Source organism: Schistocerca americana, chromosome 4, assembly GCF_021461395.2.
Source record: "Schistocerca americana isolate TAMUIC-IGC-003095 chromosome 4, iqSchAmer2.1, whole genome shotgun sequence".
Classification (NCBI taxonomy): domain Eukaryota; kingdom Metazoa; phylum Arthropoda; class Insecta; order Orthoptera; family Acrididae; genus Schistocerca; species Schistocerca americana.
The window spans coordinates 785,696,832-785,713,422 of record NC_060122.1 but is presented as its reverse complement, the minus strand read 5'-3'; positions in this window follow the sequence as shown (position 1 = coordinate 785,713,422).

The window sequence follows — 16,591 nt, the reverse complement described above, 5'->3', positions numbered from 1 at the left end:
GTACCCATTTGTCTATCGTGAGCAGCCAAACAATGGAAAATCCAAGATGGAATGTAACAATATTATGAAAAGAAAAAGTTGCTACTAACCGTATAGAGGCGACACTGAGTCGCAGATCGGCACTACAAAAAGACTGTCACAAATAAGCTTTCAGCCAACAAGGCCTTTATCAAAAATTGACCACACACACACACACACACACACACACACACACACACACACACACTCAACTCTCACACACGACTGCAGTGTGGTCAGAGTCTACATCTGTTCCTGCACATCTGTAAAGTTTAAAACCTTGTCCTGAAAGCTCTGTCTTACTATTATATAATCTGCTTGAAACCTTCCAGTATCTTCAGGTCTCTTTGACGTATGTAGTTTTCTTTCATGATTCTTAAAGTGTTAGCAATGATTAAATTATGCTCCATGCAAAATTCTACCAAGCAGCTTCCTCTCTCATCCCTTCCCTCTGTTGGATAGTAGATTTTTTTTACCTACCCATACTATGAGCATATTACATTTTCAATCATGTATTTTGTAACATTTGTTGTCTGGTTTCATTCATTCTCACCAAAGAGAGTTGAGTAAGACACACATGCATTGAACCTTTACATAGACAGAAAGTGGAGGTTGCTTTTTGTCTCTGTTGTAAATCCTGTTGGCTGGAAGTCGGGTCAGGTATCCGGTTTGTGGGAAGCCATGTTTCCAGAGTGTCCTCGAAGTTTTGTGGAGTATGTAGATTTTTCAACTGACCTATTGTTCATGTTTAGTTAACACCTCTAGATAATTATCATTTTCACAACCACATATGAAGTCAGTAAGTGTTGAGGAGAACATTAGGTTGCTAGCACTTGTATTTTGTAGTATTTAACACATATACATGGCTTCACAGAGGCACACACAAGTGCAACAGAATAGATAGTAGCTCTTTGGTGAACTGGCAGTGGAAACTTGATGGATATCTATCACAGCTAATGGACATATTGAGCAGTGCTCCCCATTGTGCTAGTGTCTAGGGAGCTGTAAGGTATTACAACTGTACAAACACTGTGCCGAGGTTTCCAAGTTTATTCTGAGAACTGATAGTAATTAAATCTATATTTATTCATGTCAGCAATGCATTGCTTAGGCATTGAGGTTTTGTTTGGCAAGACAGTATAATTTTACCAGAGCAGACATTCAGAGTGACTACTAGTTAGCATTTCTACATCAAGACACTAAAACTAGATTGAGACGTGATTTCTACACTTGGCTTTGCATTAGTGAGTTTCCGATATTGTTTAGCTTTCAGACATGTTGATAGCTTGTTGGCTGATTAAGTTAAGTTTCTGATTGTAGGACTACTTCTTCCATGCTCTCTTGCCATTCAGAGACTGAACATGTCTGTAATCACGAAATTCTTATGCTGACGTATGTCCTTGTTGAAAAGAGTATGTGACCAACAGTAAGAAACCATCTTACTAATCTCAGCTTAATAATTTTCTTCCCTGGCCCAGTCTTTTGCAGTATTTTTTTAATGTTGATATGTTTATATGCAAGAGTTTAGCTACTCTCGGTTGCCAAATTAACAGTAAGTGTTACTATGGCACTGTTATGAAAATGATAGATTGCTACTCGCCATGTAGAGATGATATTGAGTCGCAGACAGGCACAACAAAAAGACTGCTATACATTTGAGCTTTTGGGCAAAAAGCTATCTTCTAAAGTAGCAAATACACACACATTCACTCAAGCACACATGACCACTGTCCCTGGCTAATATGGTCCCAGTGGCCAGAGACAGTGGTCATGTGTGCGAGTTGTGTTTGCATGAATGTGTTGTTGTTTTTTTTTTACTTTAGAAGACAACATTTTGTCTGAAAGCTCAAATGTATCACAGTCTTTTTATTGAGCCTTTCTGTGATTTAACATCTCCTCTGTATGGTGAAATATTGTCGTTATTCCATCCTGGATTTTCCATTTTTTTATTACATCAGAGTTAAATTATTGGTAGAGCCGTCAGTGCACTGGTGGGTCTGTTGGTATGCTGGCTTCACCAACAGTATAGATAGCAAGGCACCAATTTATCCAAATACTGGTCTCTGGCATGGACCAAACATGCTAGATCTGTCCCAGTCATGTTAGTAGTATTTAGGAATATTAGCATAATAACAGTAGAAGTTTTAAAAGCTCACAATGTTCCCAGTCGTTCAGTTTTGTGTTATACTTCCGCTCAAGGGGGTTGTCAAACTCGTCTCACAATGTTATCTACAGTGTAAGGTAGGTGAGCAGCCCATCCAGATTTGTTCTGCACAAAGCTATCCATTTGGGTGGTTATCTGAAGGACACCAACAACTATGTAGCATGAACAGCTGAATTGAGCAACGGCATCTGTTCTGTTCGATCCCTTAATCTTCATGATGGTGTGATTACTTTTTCCATATTTTTGAGCAACTGTTGTATGATGAATATTAAGATGAACTCTGGTCCAGTGTTCGGCCATTAATGTAAGTGACAGTTCAAATAAAATGCCAGCATGAACACACACTATCAAGGGAATGCTTAGCCCTCTTAACAATGATTCTCATAAAATGTAATGGGGTGGAGAGACAAGCTAGCAAAGTAACGTGTGAAGTGTGGTATAAATCATGGCAATTTCTAAAAGGAAGCTTCTGAAAACAAAGCAAGCAAGTAATGAAATTATGTATAACATCTAGAATTTCAGATGTCCTATACATTTATCAATCTGTGGTATATTGTAATAGTGGGTTTTAAGGAGACAGTGGTGGAAGGAACTTGATTGTCATAAAATTTATGTATTATCAGTGGTTGCCCCATGTGTTAATGTTTGCAAAATTGACTTACAACGCATTACACAGTTGGAGACATGTCTTGCTACACATGTTCTGATAACATTTGTGCATAGTAACATGTAGCTTGGTACTGTCCTGTAGGGATGGAAATTTGAGAACCTCGAGAAAAATATTCAAATTATTGAGTATCTCATAAATCATCTTGAGAAATGATGATCTGAACTGTGTATATCAATGTACAATTAGTGAACAAAATATTCCATGGGAGTGCAGCTATTGGGTTAAGGCTGAAGCCCTGTTCACAGAGTTTCAATTAAGTAGTCGTGGATCTTGAGGTCCCAAATGTGGTGTGATGCTACATACAACTCCCAAATGTGTATCCATATGTATTCTTACCAATGACTGATAGTTCGCAAACAGACAAGCTGCAAAACAAGTTGTCATTGAGGAGAGTACAAATACTGTCCAGATTTGTTGTTTTATTTGTGTGTGAGGAGCCACGCCAAGGGACGATGCCACTCCTGAAGATGTGACTGCAATTGCAGTAACTTTGAGAGAGAGGTAAGTACCTGCACAGATGCAAATATAAAAGCTCCTAGCACCTCCGGTATAATTTGGAGAAGTGTGAAGTCTTCAGAAAATAAAAATGTTTTCAGCAATACAGTAAACTCCACAGTAATGTAATAGCGTTGTTTGAAAACAAAAATTAATTTCAATATCATAATTAAAATCATTAACTAATGTTTATAATAAATTCTACCTTAATCATTATGGCCTATGTGAAAATTCGGTATTTACAATGGATACGTTATAATCCAGTTTTACATTACCATACACTAATTTGAAATGAAAACAGTCCAACTCTTGCTGTGTTCAAGCAGCATATTGTTTATTACACTCACGTTCTAATGTGAGATTATCGCTCACCCACAACCACTCCTTGGCTAATGGAAAATTTTCAGCAACAGAGAACAGGGAGAAAATGGTCACAGATATCTGCCCGCAGATGGTCATGAGTTTACTGAACTTACAATATTTATTCAGAGAAATGAAATGCCATTCAGATTCATTCATTGTTTTAGATATAATTCTACGTAAATATTTCATGTTGGACATTATGATTTGACAGGAATTCATCAGGTTCATGTTATAGACAATATACACATTAAAAATCATGAAATGTCTTCATGTATTCTTCAGTAAAAGTAAGAGTAGCAGTATTAAATTTCCTTACACTGACAACTGTGTGAGGAGGAGACGAAGTCTGCCATAGCGGCATACAAGGCCACAGTTGAGTTAGTAATTAGAAACAAAAATAAATTTTCATTAATTAACGTACAGCCAACACTATACAGGCACTACTACAGTTGCTACATGTGCAAAACAAAGTCATTCTTGGCAGTTTCCAGTATCCACTTCAGTCACTTTTTTGGTTGATCACCAGAACATTTCCTCTGAATTAATGTGAAAATAAGTTTATTTGCAAGAAGAAATGACATGAAAACTAAAACCAAGTTTTGGTGGTATTCAGAACCAAACACATTTTCATTTAATAAAATTCTATTTCCTCTTGTGCATAATTAATCTACAATTTGCCTTTGTTCTAAATTTTATGCTCAAAATCATAAATTCTGAATATTGACAGGGGAAAGGAAAATAAGCATGCAAAGGTGAACAGAACAATTGTCATATAATCAGTACAAAATAATACAAGAACACAGTTTATTCAGCTCATAATGAAATCAATAAAGAGTTTTGTCAGAGATTTTATGCAGTGATTTCCCCTTTATTTTTAACTTTACAACTAGGACATCCTGAGCTGTAGCTCTAACATACATAATTATTCCAATCATGAAGTATGGATGTGACTCGGCACGTTTTCATGGTTTTTCTTAAGTTGGGCTGCAATTGGAGACATGTATTTCATTGAATAAGTTATGCTCAGCATGGCATTAATATATTCTGAAGGCAAATGTGTGAAAGAGAAGAAATTGGGCTTGAACTGGAAACAGTTGTACATGAAGTGTCCCCTGCCACACACTGTATTAAAGATGCCAAGTATATTATATATATAAAAAAAAAAAAAAACAAAGATGAGGTGACTTACCGAACGAAAGTGCTGGCAGGTCGATAGACACACAAACAAACACAAACATACACACAAAATTCAAGCTTTCGCAACAAACTGTTGCCTCATCAGTAAAGAGGGAAGGAGAGGGGAAGACGAAAGGAAGTGGGTTTTAAGGGAGAGGGTAAGGAGTCATTCCAATCCCGGGAGCGGAAAGACTTACCTTAGGGGGAAAAAAGGACAGGTATACACACGCACATATCCATCCACACATACAGACACAATTTTTGAATTTTCAAACTATTGTATGTTAATAATGTTGCAGTCGGTCATACTCACAGAAAAATCAGCTTCATTGTCTATTCATGTCTGGCTTGTGTCTGTATGTGTGGATGGATATGTGCGAGTGTATACCTGTCCTTTTTCCCCCCTAAGGTAAGTCTTTCCGCTCCCGGGATTGGAATGACTCCTTACTCTCTCCCTTAAAACCCACTTCCTTTCGTCTTCCCCTCTCCTTCCCTCTTTCCTGATGAGGCAACAGTTTGTTGCGAAAGCTTGAATTTTGTGTGTATGTTTGTGTTTGTTTGTGTGTCTATCGACCTGCCAGCGCTTTCGTTCGGTAAGTCACCTCATCTTTGTTTTTTTATATATAATTTTTCCCACGTGTAATGTTTCCTTCTATTATATAGATGCCAAGTATAGATGTACATGAAAATAAATTTATCTTCTAACTGAACAGTAGTTTTAAGAATGCAAACACAAATTCTAAAATGTTAGTCCTGCACAAAACTCCAAAACAGCAGAAGAAAATCCATTTTTTTATATTCATGTATTGAAAATTTGTGGAATGTTTGAGAACCTTGCACTAAAAGCAATTATTTTGCAAATAAAAGCAATATGATGAAGCCACTTACAGAAACCTGGAGCAAAATACCAGTAATAGAGACATCAAAACTGATAGAAGCACTTACTGAATGTTGCTAAAGAACATTTGTCCAGAAGAAACAAGATATCTGTTTAGATGGAGGTCAGTGTGACAATATACACCGCTATGTTTTCATGTGGCTATTTTTTCTCCTCCTATAGAAGTTACAAATTTGAATTTTCAAACTATTGTATGTTAATAATGTTGCAGTCGGTCATACCCACAGAAAAATCAGATTCATTGTCTATTCATGTCTGAAAATTTTTCTTTAATTCCCGTATACATTCAGTTAGTCTTAGGAAAACTTTACTATTAAAAAAAAAATCCAACACAGTTTCATTTTCGTATGTAAAATAATTACTACAGCATCTAAAATCTGTGGACATTTTCTTATTAACACAGTGAACTGTCTCCTAAAAACATTCCAAAGCAGAAATATCTAGTTATATAAATATCAATATAATGGAAGGAAACATTCCACGTGGGAAAAATTATATATAAAAAACAAAGATGAGGTGACTTACCGAACAAAAGCGCTGGCAGGTCGATAGATACACAAACAAACACAAACATACACACAAAATTCAAGCTTTCGCAACAAACTGTTGCCTCATCAGGAAAGAGGGAAGGAGAGGGGAAGACGAAAGGAAGTGGGTTTTAAGGGAGAGGGTAAGGAGTCATTCCAATCCCGGGAGCGGAAAGACTTACCTTAGGGGGAAAAAAGGACAGGTATACACTAGCACACACGCACATATCCATTCACACATACAGACACAAGCAGACATATTTAAAGACAAAGAGTTTGGGCAGAGATGTCAGTCGAGGCAGAAGTGTAGAGGCAAAGAAGTTGTTGAAAGACAGGTGAGGTATGAGTGGCGGCAACTTGAAATTAGCGGAGATTGAGGCCTGGCGGATGACGAGAAGAGAGGATATACTGAAGGGCAAGTTCCCATCTCCGGAGTTCGGATAGGTTGGTGTTGGTGGGAAGTATCCAGATAACCCGGACGGTGTAACACTGTGCCAAGATGTGCTGGCTGTGCACCAAGGCATGTTTAGCCACAGGGTGATCCTCATTACCAACAAACACTGTCTGCCTGTGTCCATTCATGCGAATGGACAGTTTGTTGCTGGTCATTCCCACATAGAATGCATCACAGTGTAGGCAGGTCAGTTGGTAAATCACGTGGGTGCTTTCACACGTGGCTCTGCCTCTGATCGTGTACACCTTCCGGGTTACAGGACTGGAGTAGGTGGTGGTGGGAGGGTGCATGGGACAGGTTTTGCATCGGGGGCGGTTACAAGGATAGGAGCCAGAGGGTAGGGAAGGTGGTTTGGGGATTTCATAGGGATGAACTAACAGGTTACGAAGGTTAGGTGGACGGCGGAAAGACACTCTTGGTGGAGTGGGGAGGATTTCATGTAGGATGGATCTCATTTCAGGGCAGGATTTGAGGAAGTCGTATCCCTGCTGGAGAGCCACATTCAGAGTCTGGTCCAGTCCCGGAAAGTATCCTGTCACAAGTGGGGCACTTTTGTGGTTCTTCTGTGGGGGATTCTGGGTTTGAGGGGACGAGGAAGTGGCTCTGGTTATTTGCTTCTGTACCAGGTCGGGAGGGTAGTTGCGGGATGCGAAAGCTGTTTTCAGGTTGTTGGTGTAATGATTCAGGGATTCCGGACTGGAGCAGATTCGTTTGCCACGAAGACCTAGGCTGTAGGGAAGGGACCGTTTGATGTGGAATGGGTGGCAGCTGTCATAATGGAGGTACTGTTGCTTGTTGGTGGGTTTGATGTGGACGGACGTGTGAAGTTGGCCATTGGACAGGTGGAGGTCAACGTCAAGGAAAGTGGCATGGGATCTGGAGTAGGACCAGGTGAAACTGATGGAACCAAAGGAGTTGAGGTTGGAGAGGAAATTCTGGAGTTCTTCTTCACTGTGAGTCCAGATCATGAAGATGTCATCAATAAATCTGTACCAAACTTTGGGTTGGCAGACTTGGGTAACCAAGAAGGCTTCCTCTAAGCGACCCATGAATAGGTTGGCGTACGAGGGGGCCATCCTGGTGCCCATGGCTGTTCCCTTTAATTGTTGGTATGTCTGGCCCTCAAAAGTGAAGAAGTTGTGGGTCAGGATGAAGCTGGCTAAGGTGATGAGGAAAGAGGTTTTAGGTAGGGTGGCAGGTGATCGGCGTGAAAGGAAATGCTCCATCGCAGCGAGGCCCTGGACGTGCGGAATATTTGTGTATAAGGACGTGGCATCAATGGTTACAAGGATGGTTTCCGGGGGTAACAGATTGGGTAAGGATTCCAGGCGTTCAAGGAAGTGGTTGGTGTCCTTGATGAAGGATGGGAGACTGCATGTAATGGGTTGAAGGTGTTGATCTACGTAGGCAGAGATACGTTCTGTGGGGGCTTGGTAACCAGCTACAATGGGGCGGCCGGGATGATTGGGTTTGTGGATTTTAGGAAGAAGGTAGAAGGTAGGGGTGCGGGGTGTCGGTGGGGTCAGGAGGTTGATGGAGTCAGGTGAAAGGTTTTGCAGGGGGCCTAAGGTTCTGAGGATTCCTTGAAGCTCCGCCTGGACATCGGGAATGGGGTTACCTTGGCAAACTTTGTATGTGGTGTTGTCTGAAAGCTGACGCAGTCCCTCAGCCACATACTCCCGACGATCAAGTACCACGGTCGTGGAACCCTTGTCCGCCGGAAGAATGACGATGGATCGGTCAGCCTTCAGATCACGGATAGCCTGGGCTTCAGCAGTGGTGATGTTGGGTGTAGGATTAAGGTTTTTTAAGAAGGATTGAGATGCAAGGCTGGAAGTCAGAAATTCCTGGAAGGTTTGGAGAGGGTGATTTTGAGGAAGAGGAGGTGGGTCCCGCTGTGACGGAGGACGGAACTGTTCCAGGCAGGGTTCAATTTGGATGGTGTCTTGAGGAGTCGGATCATTAGGAGTAGGATTAGGATCATTTTTCTTCGTGGCAAAGTGATACTTCCAGCAGAGAGTACGAGTGTAGGACAGTAAATCTTTGACGAGGGCTGTTTGGTTGAATCTGGGAGTGGGGCTGAAGGTGAGGCCTTTGGATAGGACAGAGGTTTCGGATTGGGAGAGAGGTTTGGAGGAAAGGTTAACTACTGAATTAGGGTGTTGTGGTTCCAGATTGTGTTGATCGGAATTTTGAGGTTTTGGAGGGAGTGGAGCTGGAAGTGGGAGATTGAGTAGATGGGAGAGACTGGGTTTGTGTGCAATGAGAGGAGGTTGAGGTTTGCTGGAAAGGTTGTGAAGGGTGAGTGAGTTGCCTTTCCGGAGGTGGGAAACCAGGAGATTGGATAGTTTTTTGAGGTGGAGGGTGGCATGCTGTTCTAATTTATGGTTGGCCTGTAGGAGGATGCTCTGAACAGCCGGTGTGGATGTGGGAGAGGAAAGATTAAGGACTTTTATTAAGGATAGGAGTTGACGGGTGTGTTCATTGGCTGAGTTGATGTGTAGGTGAAGGATTAGGTGGGTGAGGGCAATGGATTGTTCAGTTTGGAACTGGTATAGGGACTGATGGAAGGAAGGGTTGCAGCCAGAGATGGGAACTTTGAGTGTGAGGCCTTTGGGGGTAATGCCAAATGTCAGACAAGCCTGAGAAAATAAAATATGCGAGCGTAATCTGGCTAGGGCGAAGGCATGTTTGCGGAGGGAATGTAAATAAAACTTAATGGGGTCATTGTGGGGGTGTTGTGAGGGTGACATGGTATTAGAAGGTGGAAAGTGTAACATGAGGTGAAATGAAAATGAAAATAAAAATATATGGGGAGAGATAAAGGTGAACCGGAAAGAAACTGGAGACCTGGAATGAAAAAAGGCGAAAAGGTGTTGGTTACAGATGGGCTATGTTGGACTTGGGTTGGTAGACAACGATGTGCATAAAGGTTAGGTGGTTGTGTTGCCGCCAAAACACGTTAAAGGACGGAGAAATTCGGGAAAATTTCGAAAAAACTGCGTGTAGTATATTAAAAGGAGTGGTATTGTGGTGGCAGATTATGAAAATGAGGCTAACAATTGTCTGACGAAGAAATAATGGCGTTAAAACCTGTGGGAAGCGGCTAAAAATGATCAGTGATGTGGGAAAAACAGAAATGGAAATAAAGCGAAAGTTATTGGAACTGGCCGAAATGGTTGTTTAAAAGGTGAAAGGAGCTGTTTGTGAACTAGAAACGGTGGATATTATAGCGGCGGTAGTGCTGAAAGCGGACAAATTTTTTTTTTTTTTTTTTTTTTTTTTTTTTTTTTTTTTTTTTATGGTTTGGAAGTGGGTTACGTATTATTGAGTATATATATATAGGCGGGATAAAATAGTATAGCAGATTACGGTAAAAAGGAGAAGGTGAATACAAAGTGAAACTACTGGCAAAAACAGAAAGAGGAAACTAAGACGACAGAAAAGAGTTCGAAATGCAACAGTGACAATAACAAACGTAATTGTTGGATTCAAATTAATGATATCAATATAATGGAAGGAAACATTCCACGTGGGAAAAATTATATATAAAAAACAAAGATGAGGTGACTTACCGAACAAAAGCGCTGGCAGGTCGATAGATACACAAACAAACACAAACATACACACAAAATTCAAGCTTTCGCAACAAACTGTTGCCTCATCAGGAAAGAGGGAAGGAGAGGGGAAGACGAAAGGAAGTGGGTTTTAAGGGAGAGGGTAAGGAGTCATTCCAATCCCGGGAGCGGAAAGACTTACCTTAGGGGGAAAAAAGGACAGGTATACACTAGCACACACGCACATATCCACTCACACATACAGACACAAGCAGACATATTTAAAGACAAAGAGTTTGGGCAGAGATGTCAGTCGAGGCAGAAGTGTAGAGGCAAAGAAGTTGTTGAAAGACAGGTGAGGTATGAGTGGCGGCAACTTGAAACTAGCGGAGATTGAGGCCTGGCGGATGACGAGAAGAGAGGATATACTGAAGGGCAAGTTCCCATCTCCGGAGTTCGGATAGGTTGGTGTTGGTGGGAAGTATCCAGATAACCCGGACGGTGTAACACTGTGCCAAGATGTGCTGGCTGTGCACCAAGGCATGTTTAGCCACAGGGTGATCCTCATTACCAACAAACACTGTCTGCCTGTGTCCATTCATGCGAATGGACAGTTTGTTGCTGGTCATTCCCACATAGAATGCATCACAGTGTAGGCAGGTCAGTTGGTAAAAAAAAAAAAATTTTTTGGCCGCTTTCAGCACTACCGCCGCTATAATATCCACCGTTTCTAGTTCACAAACAGCTCCTTTCACCTTTTAAACAACCATTTCGGCCAGTTCCAATAACTTTCGCTTTATTTCCATTTCCGTTTTTCCCACATCACTGATCATTTTTAGCCGCTTCCCACAGGTTTTAACGCCATTATTTCTTCGTCAGACAATTGTTAGCCTCATTTTCATAATCTGCCACCACAATACCACTCCTTTTAATATACTACACGCAGTTTTTTCGAAATTTTCCCGAATTTCTCCGTCCTTTAACGTGTTTTGGCGGCAACACAACCACCTAACCTTTATGCACATCGTTGTCTACCAACCCAAGTCCAACACAGCCCATCTGTAACCAACACCTTTTCGCCTTTTTTCATTCCAGATCTCCAGTTTCTTTCCGGTTCACCTTTATCTCTCCCCATATATTTTTATTTTCATTTTCATTTCACCTCATGTTACACTTTCCACCTTCTAATACCATGTCACCCTCACAACACCCCCACAATGACCCCATTAAGTTTTATTTACATTCCCTCCGCAAACATGCCTTCGCCCTAGCCAGATTACGCTCGCATATTTTATTTTCTCAGGCTTGTCTGACATTTGGCATTACCCCCAAAGGCCTCACACTCAAAGTTCCCATCTCTGGCTGCAACCCTTCCTTCCATCAGTCCCTATACCAGTTCCAAACTGAACAATCCATTGCCCTCACCCACCTAATCCTTCACCTACACATCAACTCAGCCAATGAACACACCCGTCAACTCCTATCCTTAATAAAAGTCCTTAATCTTTCCTCTCCCACATCCACACCGGCTGTTCAGAGCATCCTCCTACAGGCTAACCGTAAATTAGAACAGCATGCTACCCTCCACCTCAAAAAACTATCCAATCTCCTAGTTTCCCACCTCCGGAAAGGCAACTCACTCACCCTTCACAACCTTTCCAGCAAACCTCAACCTCCTCTCATTGCACACAAACCCAGTCTCTCCCATCTACTCAATCTCCCACTTCCAGCTCCACTCCCTCCAAAACCTCAAAATTCCGATCAACACAATCTGGAACCACAACACCCTAATTCAGTAGTTAACCTTTCCTCCAAACCTCTCTCCCAATCCGAAACCTCTGTCCTATCCAAAGGCCTCACCTGCAGCCCCACTCCCAGATTCAACCAAACAGCCCTCGTCAAAGATTTACTGTCCTACACTCGTACTCTCTGCTGGAAGTATCACTTTGCCACGAAGAAAAATGATCCTAATCCTACTCCTAATGATCCGACTCCTCAAGACACCATCCAAATTGAACCCTGCCTGGAACAGTTCCGTCCACCGTCACAGCGGGACCCACCTCCTCTTCCTCAAAATCACCCTCTCCAAACCTTCCAGGAATTTCTGACTTCCAGCCTTGCATCTCAATCCTTCTTAAAAAACCTTAATCCTACACCCAACATCACCACTGCTGAAGCCCAGGCTATCCGTGATCTGAAGGCTGACCGATCCATCGTCATTCTTCCGGCGGACAAGGGTTCCACGACCGTGGTACTTGATCGTCGGGAGTATGTGGCTGAGGGACTGCGTCAGCTTTCAGACAACACCACATACAAAGTTTGCCAAGGTAACCCCATTCCCGATGTCCAGGCGGAGCTTCAAGGAATCCTCAGAACCTTAGGCCCCCTGCAAAACCTTTCACCTGACTCCATCAACCTCCTGACCCCACCGACACCCCGCACCCCTACCTTCTACCTTCTTCCTAAAATCCACAAACCCAATCATCCCGGCCGCCCCATTGTAGCTGGTTACCAAGCCCCCACAGAACGTATCTCTGCCTACGTAGATCAACACCTTCAACCCATTACATGCAGTCTCCCATCCTTCATCAAGGACACCAACCACTTCCTTGAACGCCTGGAATCCTTACCCAATCTGTTACCCCCGGAAACCATCCTTGTAACCATTGATGCCACGTCCTTATACACAAATATTCCGCACGTCCAGGGCCTCGCTGCGATGGAGCATTTCCTTTCACGCCGATCACCTGCCACCCTACCTAAAACCTCTTTCCTCATCACCTTAGCCAGCTTCATCCTGACCCACAACTTCTTCACTTTTGAGGGCCAGACATACCAACAATTAAAGGGAACAGCCATGGGCACCAGGATGGCCCCCTCGTACGCCAACCTATTCATGGGTCGCTTAGAGGAAGCCTTCTTGGTTACCCAAGTCTGCCAACCCAAAGTTTGGTACAGATTTATTGATGACATCTTCATGATCTGGACTCACAGTGAAGAAGAACTCCAGAATTTCCTCTCCAACCTCAACTCCTTTGGTTCCATCAGTTTCACCTGGTCCTACTCCAGATCCCATGCCACTTTCCTTGACGTTGACCTCCACCTGTCCAATGGCCAACTTCACACGTCCGTCCACATCAAACCCACCAACAAGCAACAGTACCTCCATTATGACAGCTGCCACCCATTCCACATCAAACGGTCCCTTCCCTACAGCCTAGGTCTTCGTGGCAAACGAATCTGCTCCAGTCCGGAATCCCTGAATCATTACACCAACAACCTGAAAACAGCTTTCGCATCCCGCAACTACCCTCCCGACCTGGTACAGAAGCAAATAACCAGAGCCACTTCCTCGTCCCCTCAAACCCAGAATCCCCCACAGAAGAACCACAAAAGTGCCCCACTTGTGACAGGATACTTTCCGGGACTGGACCAGACTCTGAATGTGGCTCTCCAGCAGGGATACGACTTCCTCAAATCCTGCCCTGAAATGAGATCCATCCTACATGAAATCCTCCCCACTCCACCAAGAGTGTCTTTCCGCCGTCCACCTAACCTTCGTAACCTGTTAGTTCATCCCTATGAAATCCCCAAACCACCTTCCCTACCCTCTGGCTCCTATCCTTGTAACCGCCCCCGATGCAAAACCTGTCCCATGCACCCTCCCACCACCACCTACTCCAGTCCTGTAACCCGGAAGGTGTACACGATCAGAGGCAGAGCCACGTGTGAAAGCACCCACGTGATTTACCAACTGACCTGCCTACACTGTGATGCATTCTATGTGGGAATGACCAGCAACAAACTGTCCATTCGCATGAATGGACACAGGCAGACAGTGTTTGTTGGTAATGAGGATCACCCTGTGGCTAAACATGCCTTGGTGCACAGCCAGCACATCTTGGCACAGTGTTACACCGTCCGGGTTATCTGGATACTTCCCACCAACACCAACCTATCCGAACTCCGGAGATGGGAACTTGCCCTTCAGTATATCCTCTCTTCTCGTCATCCGCCAGGCCTCAATCTCCGCTAATTTCAAGTTGCCGCCACTCATACCTCACCTGTCTTTCAACAACTTCTTTGCCTCTACACTTCTGCCTCGACTGACATCTCTGCCCAAACTCTTTGTCTTTAAATATGTCTGCTTGTGTCTGTATGTGTGAATGGATATGTGCGTGTGTGCTAGTGTATACCTGTCCTTTTTTCCCCCTAAGGTAAGTCTTTCCGCTCCCGGGATTGGAATGACTCCTTACCCTCTCCCTTAAAACCCACTTCCTTTCGTCTTCCCCTCTCCTTCCCTCTTTCCTGATGAGGCAACAGTTTGTTGCGAAAGCTTGAATTTTGTGTGTATGTTTGTGTTTGTTTGTGTATCTATCGACCTGCCAGCGCTTTTGTTCGGTAAGTCACCTCATCTTTGTTTTTTATATATAGTTATATAAATACATTTAACACACAACATAGAGCAGAGGTTTAGGTAAATTATTTACATCAGGCTTTTACAAAGAAAACCAATCTAATGAATTAGTAATATATTAATGGAAACACAACTGAAAAACTTTCGCTCCCAGCAAATGAGTAAAATATTGTTGTCATTAGTCTTTCCTCCTCTAGCAATCTATAGATAAGTTACTACTTGACACCAATCAGACGATTGCTATAGCTCAAATGAAAAGATCAGAGTTTCTTCATGTGTTGTTTAGCATTGCAGACATACCAGATTTCACGCTAGCTATTTAATGTAATTACAGAGCGACATCTCCATTTATACTCAGACCAGTGGCTATTTGAAGAAATAGCAAATCATGCCCACTGTACTTTGTCTTTTGAAATTAATACAATTGTGCCAGGGACAAATATGATCTTGCATCGTATTTTCTGGGACATTCATGAAATGTTCTCGAGCTCATTGTTTCCTCTTCACTGCCATCAATGTACGCTATAAGCTCTGAATTTAACACAGCTCACACGATTGCTATAGCTCAAATGAAAAGATCAGAGTTTCTTCATGTGTTGTTTAGCATTGCAGACATACCAGATTTCACGCTAGCTATTTAATGTAATTACAGAGCCACATCTCCATTTATACTCAGACCAGTGGCTAATTTTGCACGAGTCCAAGCATATTGTTCTCAGACTCTGGCCCATTTAACGCTTTTCACCCGTTATAAAGCACTGTGTAAAAGGCCGTGGTTTGGGGAGCAAAATGGTGGTTTTCACATATACACAGGATGGGCTGTTACTGTCCAAATGGCACTTGACAGCTACGGAGCTGCCAAGCACTCCCACTGCTATGCCTTTAGCACAGTGATTTGTGAGGTAGTGGTTGCATATCTTTCAGGCACGGCAGTCTTCAGAGGCAACAACAATGTGCACATTAGTTAATTCAGTCTAAGGTTATTTGCCTGTCTTCACGTAGACCTAAATGTGTCTTTGAAAACAGACACTGAGCGAATAATTTCTCTATTGGCACAATGGCTAGTTTTGTGGGGCAAAACTCCAGAAAATTATAAGGCCCAGAGTCATACAAAAATATGTGTGGCTCAATATATTCAAAGGATTGAGTGGATTATTTCAAAACATGGATGACAAAGAAAAAAATGAATATGGTAAGTAAGTTGTTCACTCACTTAAAGGGTTTTATTGAACCATTTTCAAAAATGTGTTTACACTGGATGAAGTAATAACAATCTTTCCAAAAATTTTACATTAGAGAACAATTATGAAAAGGATGGATGCTGTTCGGCGTACAAATGACATGCCAAGTTGCAAACAGGTGCAATGAAAAGACTGCTACACACTTAAAAGGAACCCCTTGAGTACGAGCTCACAACTTCAATCTTTAGTAAGGCTAATTTGAAACTGTTGTGTTAACAATTATGACAGGAAAAATATTACCTGCTAATGATGCATCAGGAGGGCAACAGAAAATAAGTGTTCAAGAGGTGTAGAGACCAACCTGCTATGGGATTTATGTATTATACTTCACAAAATGGGCATTGTCCACATTCAAGACATGTTTAAAACAAATCATTAACTTGCACCATGAACACCAAGAGAGAAATGGCACCCCACAGTAGTCACAAAGTTTGCACTATCAAGACTGAAGGCAAACTCCTTGGAAGTTACAAACTGTGCAGGGTGTTCAGGTAGATGTCGACTCTTAAGGAATGCATATAGAATCATTTTGGCCGAACGTAGTAATGAGAACTGATGGGATGCAACCGAATGCAAAACAGTATTTTGTGGAGCGTATCGTGAAACTGGCT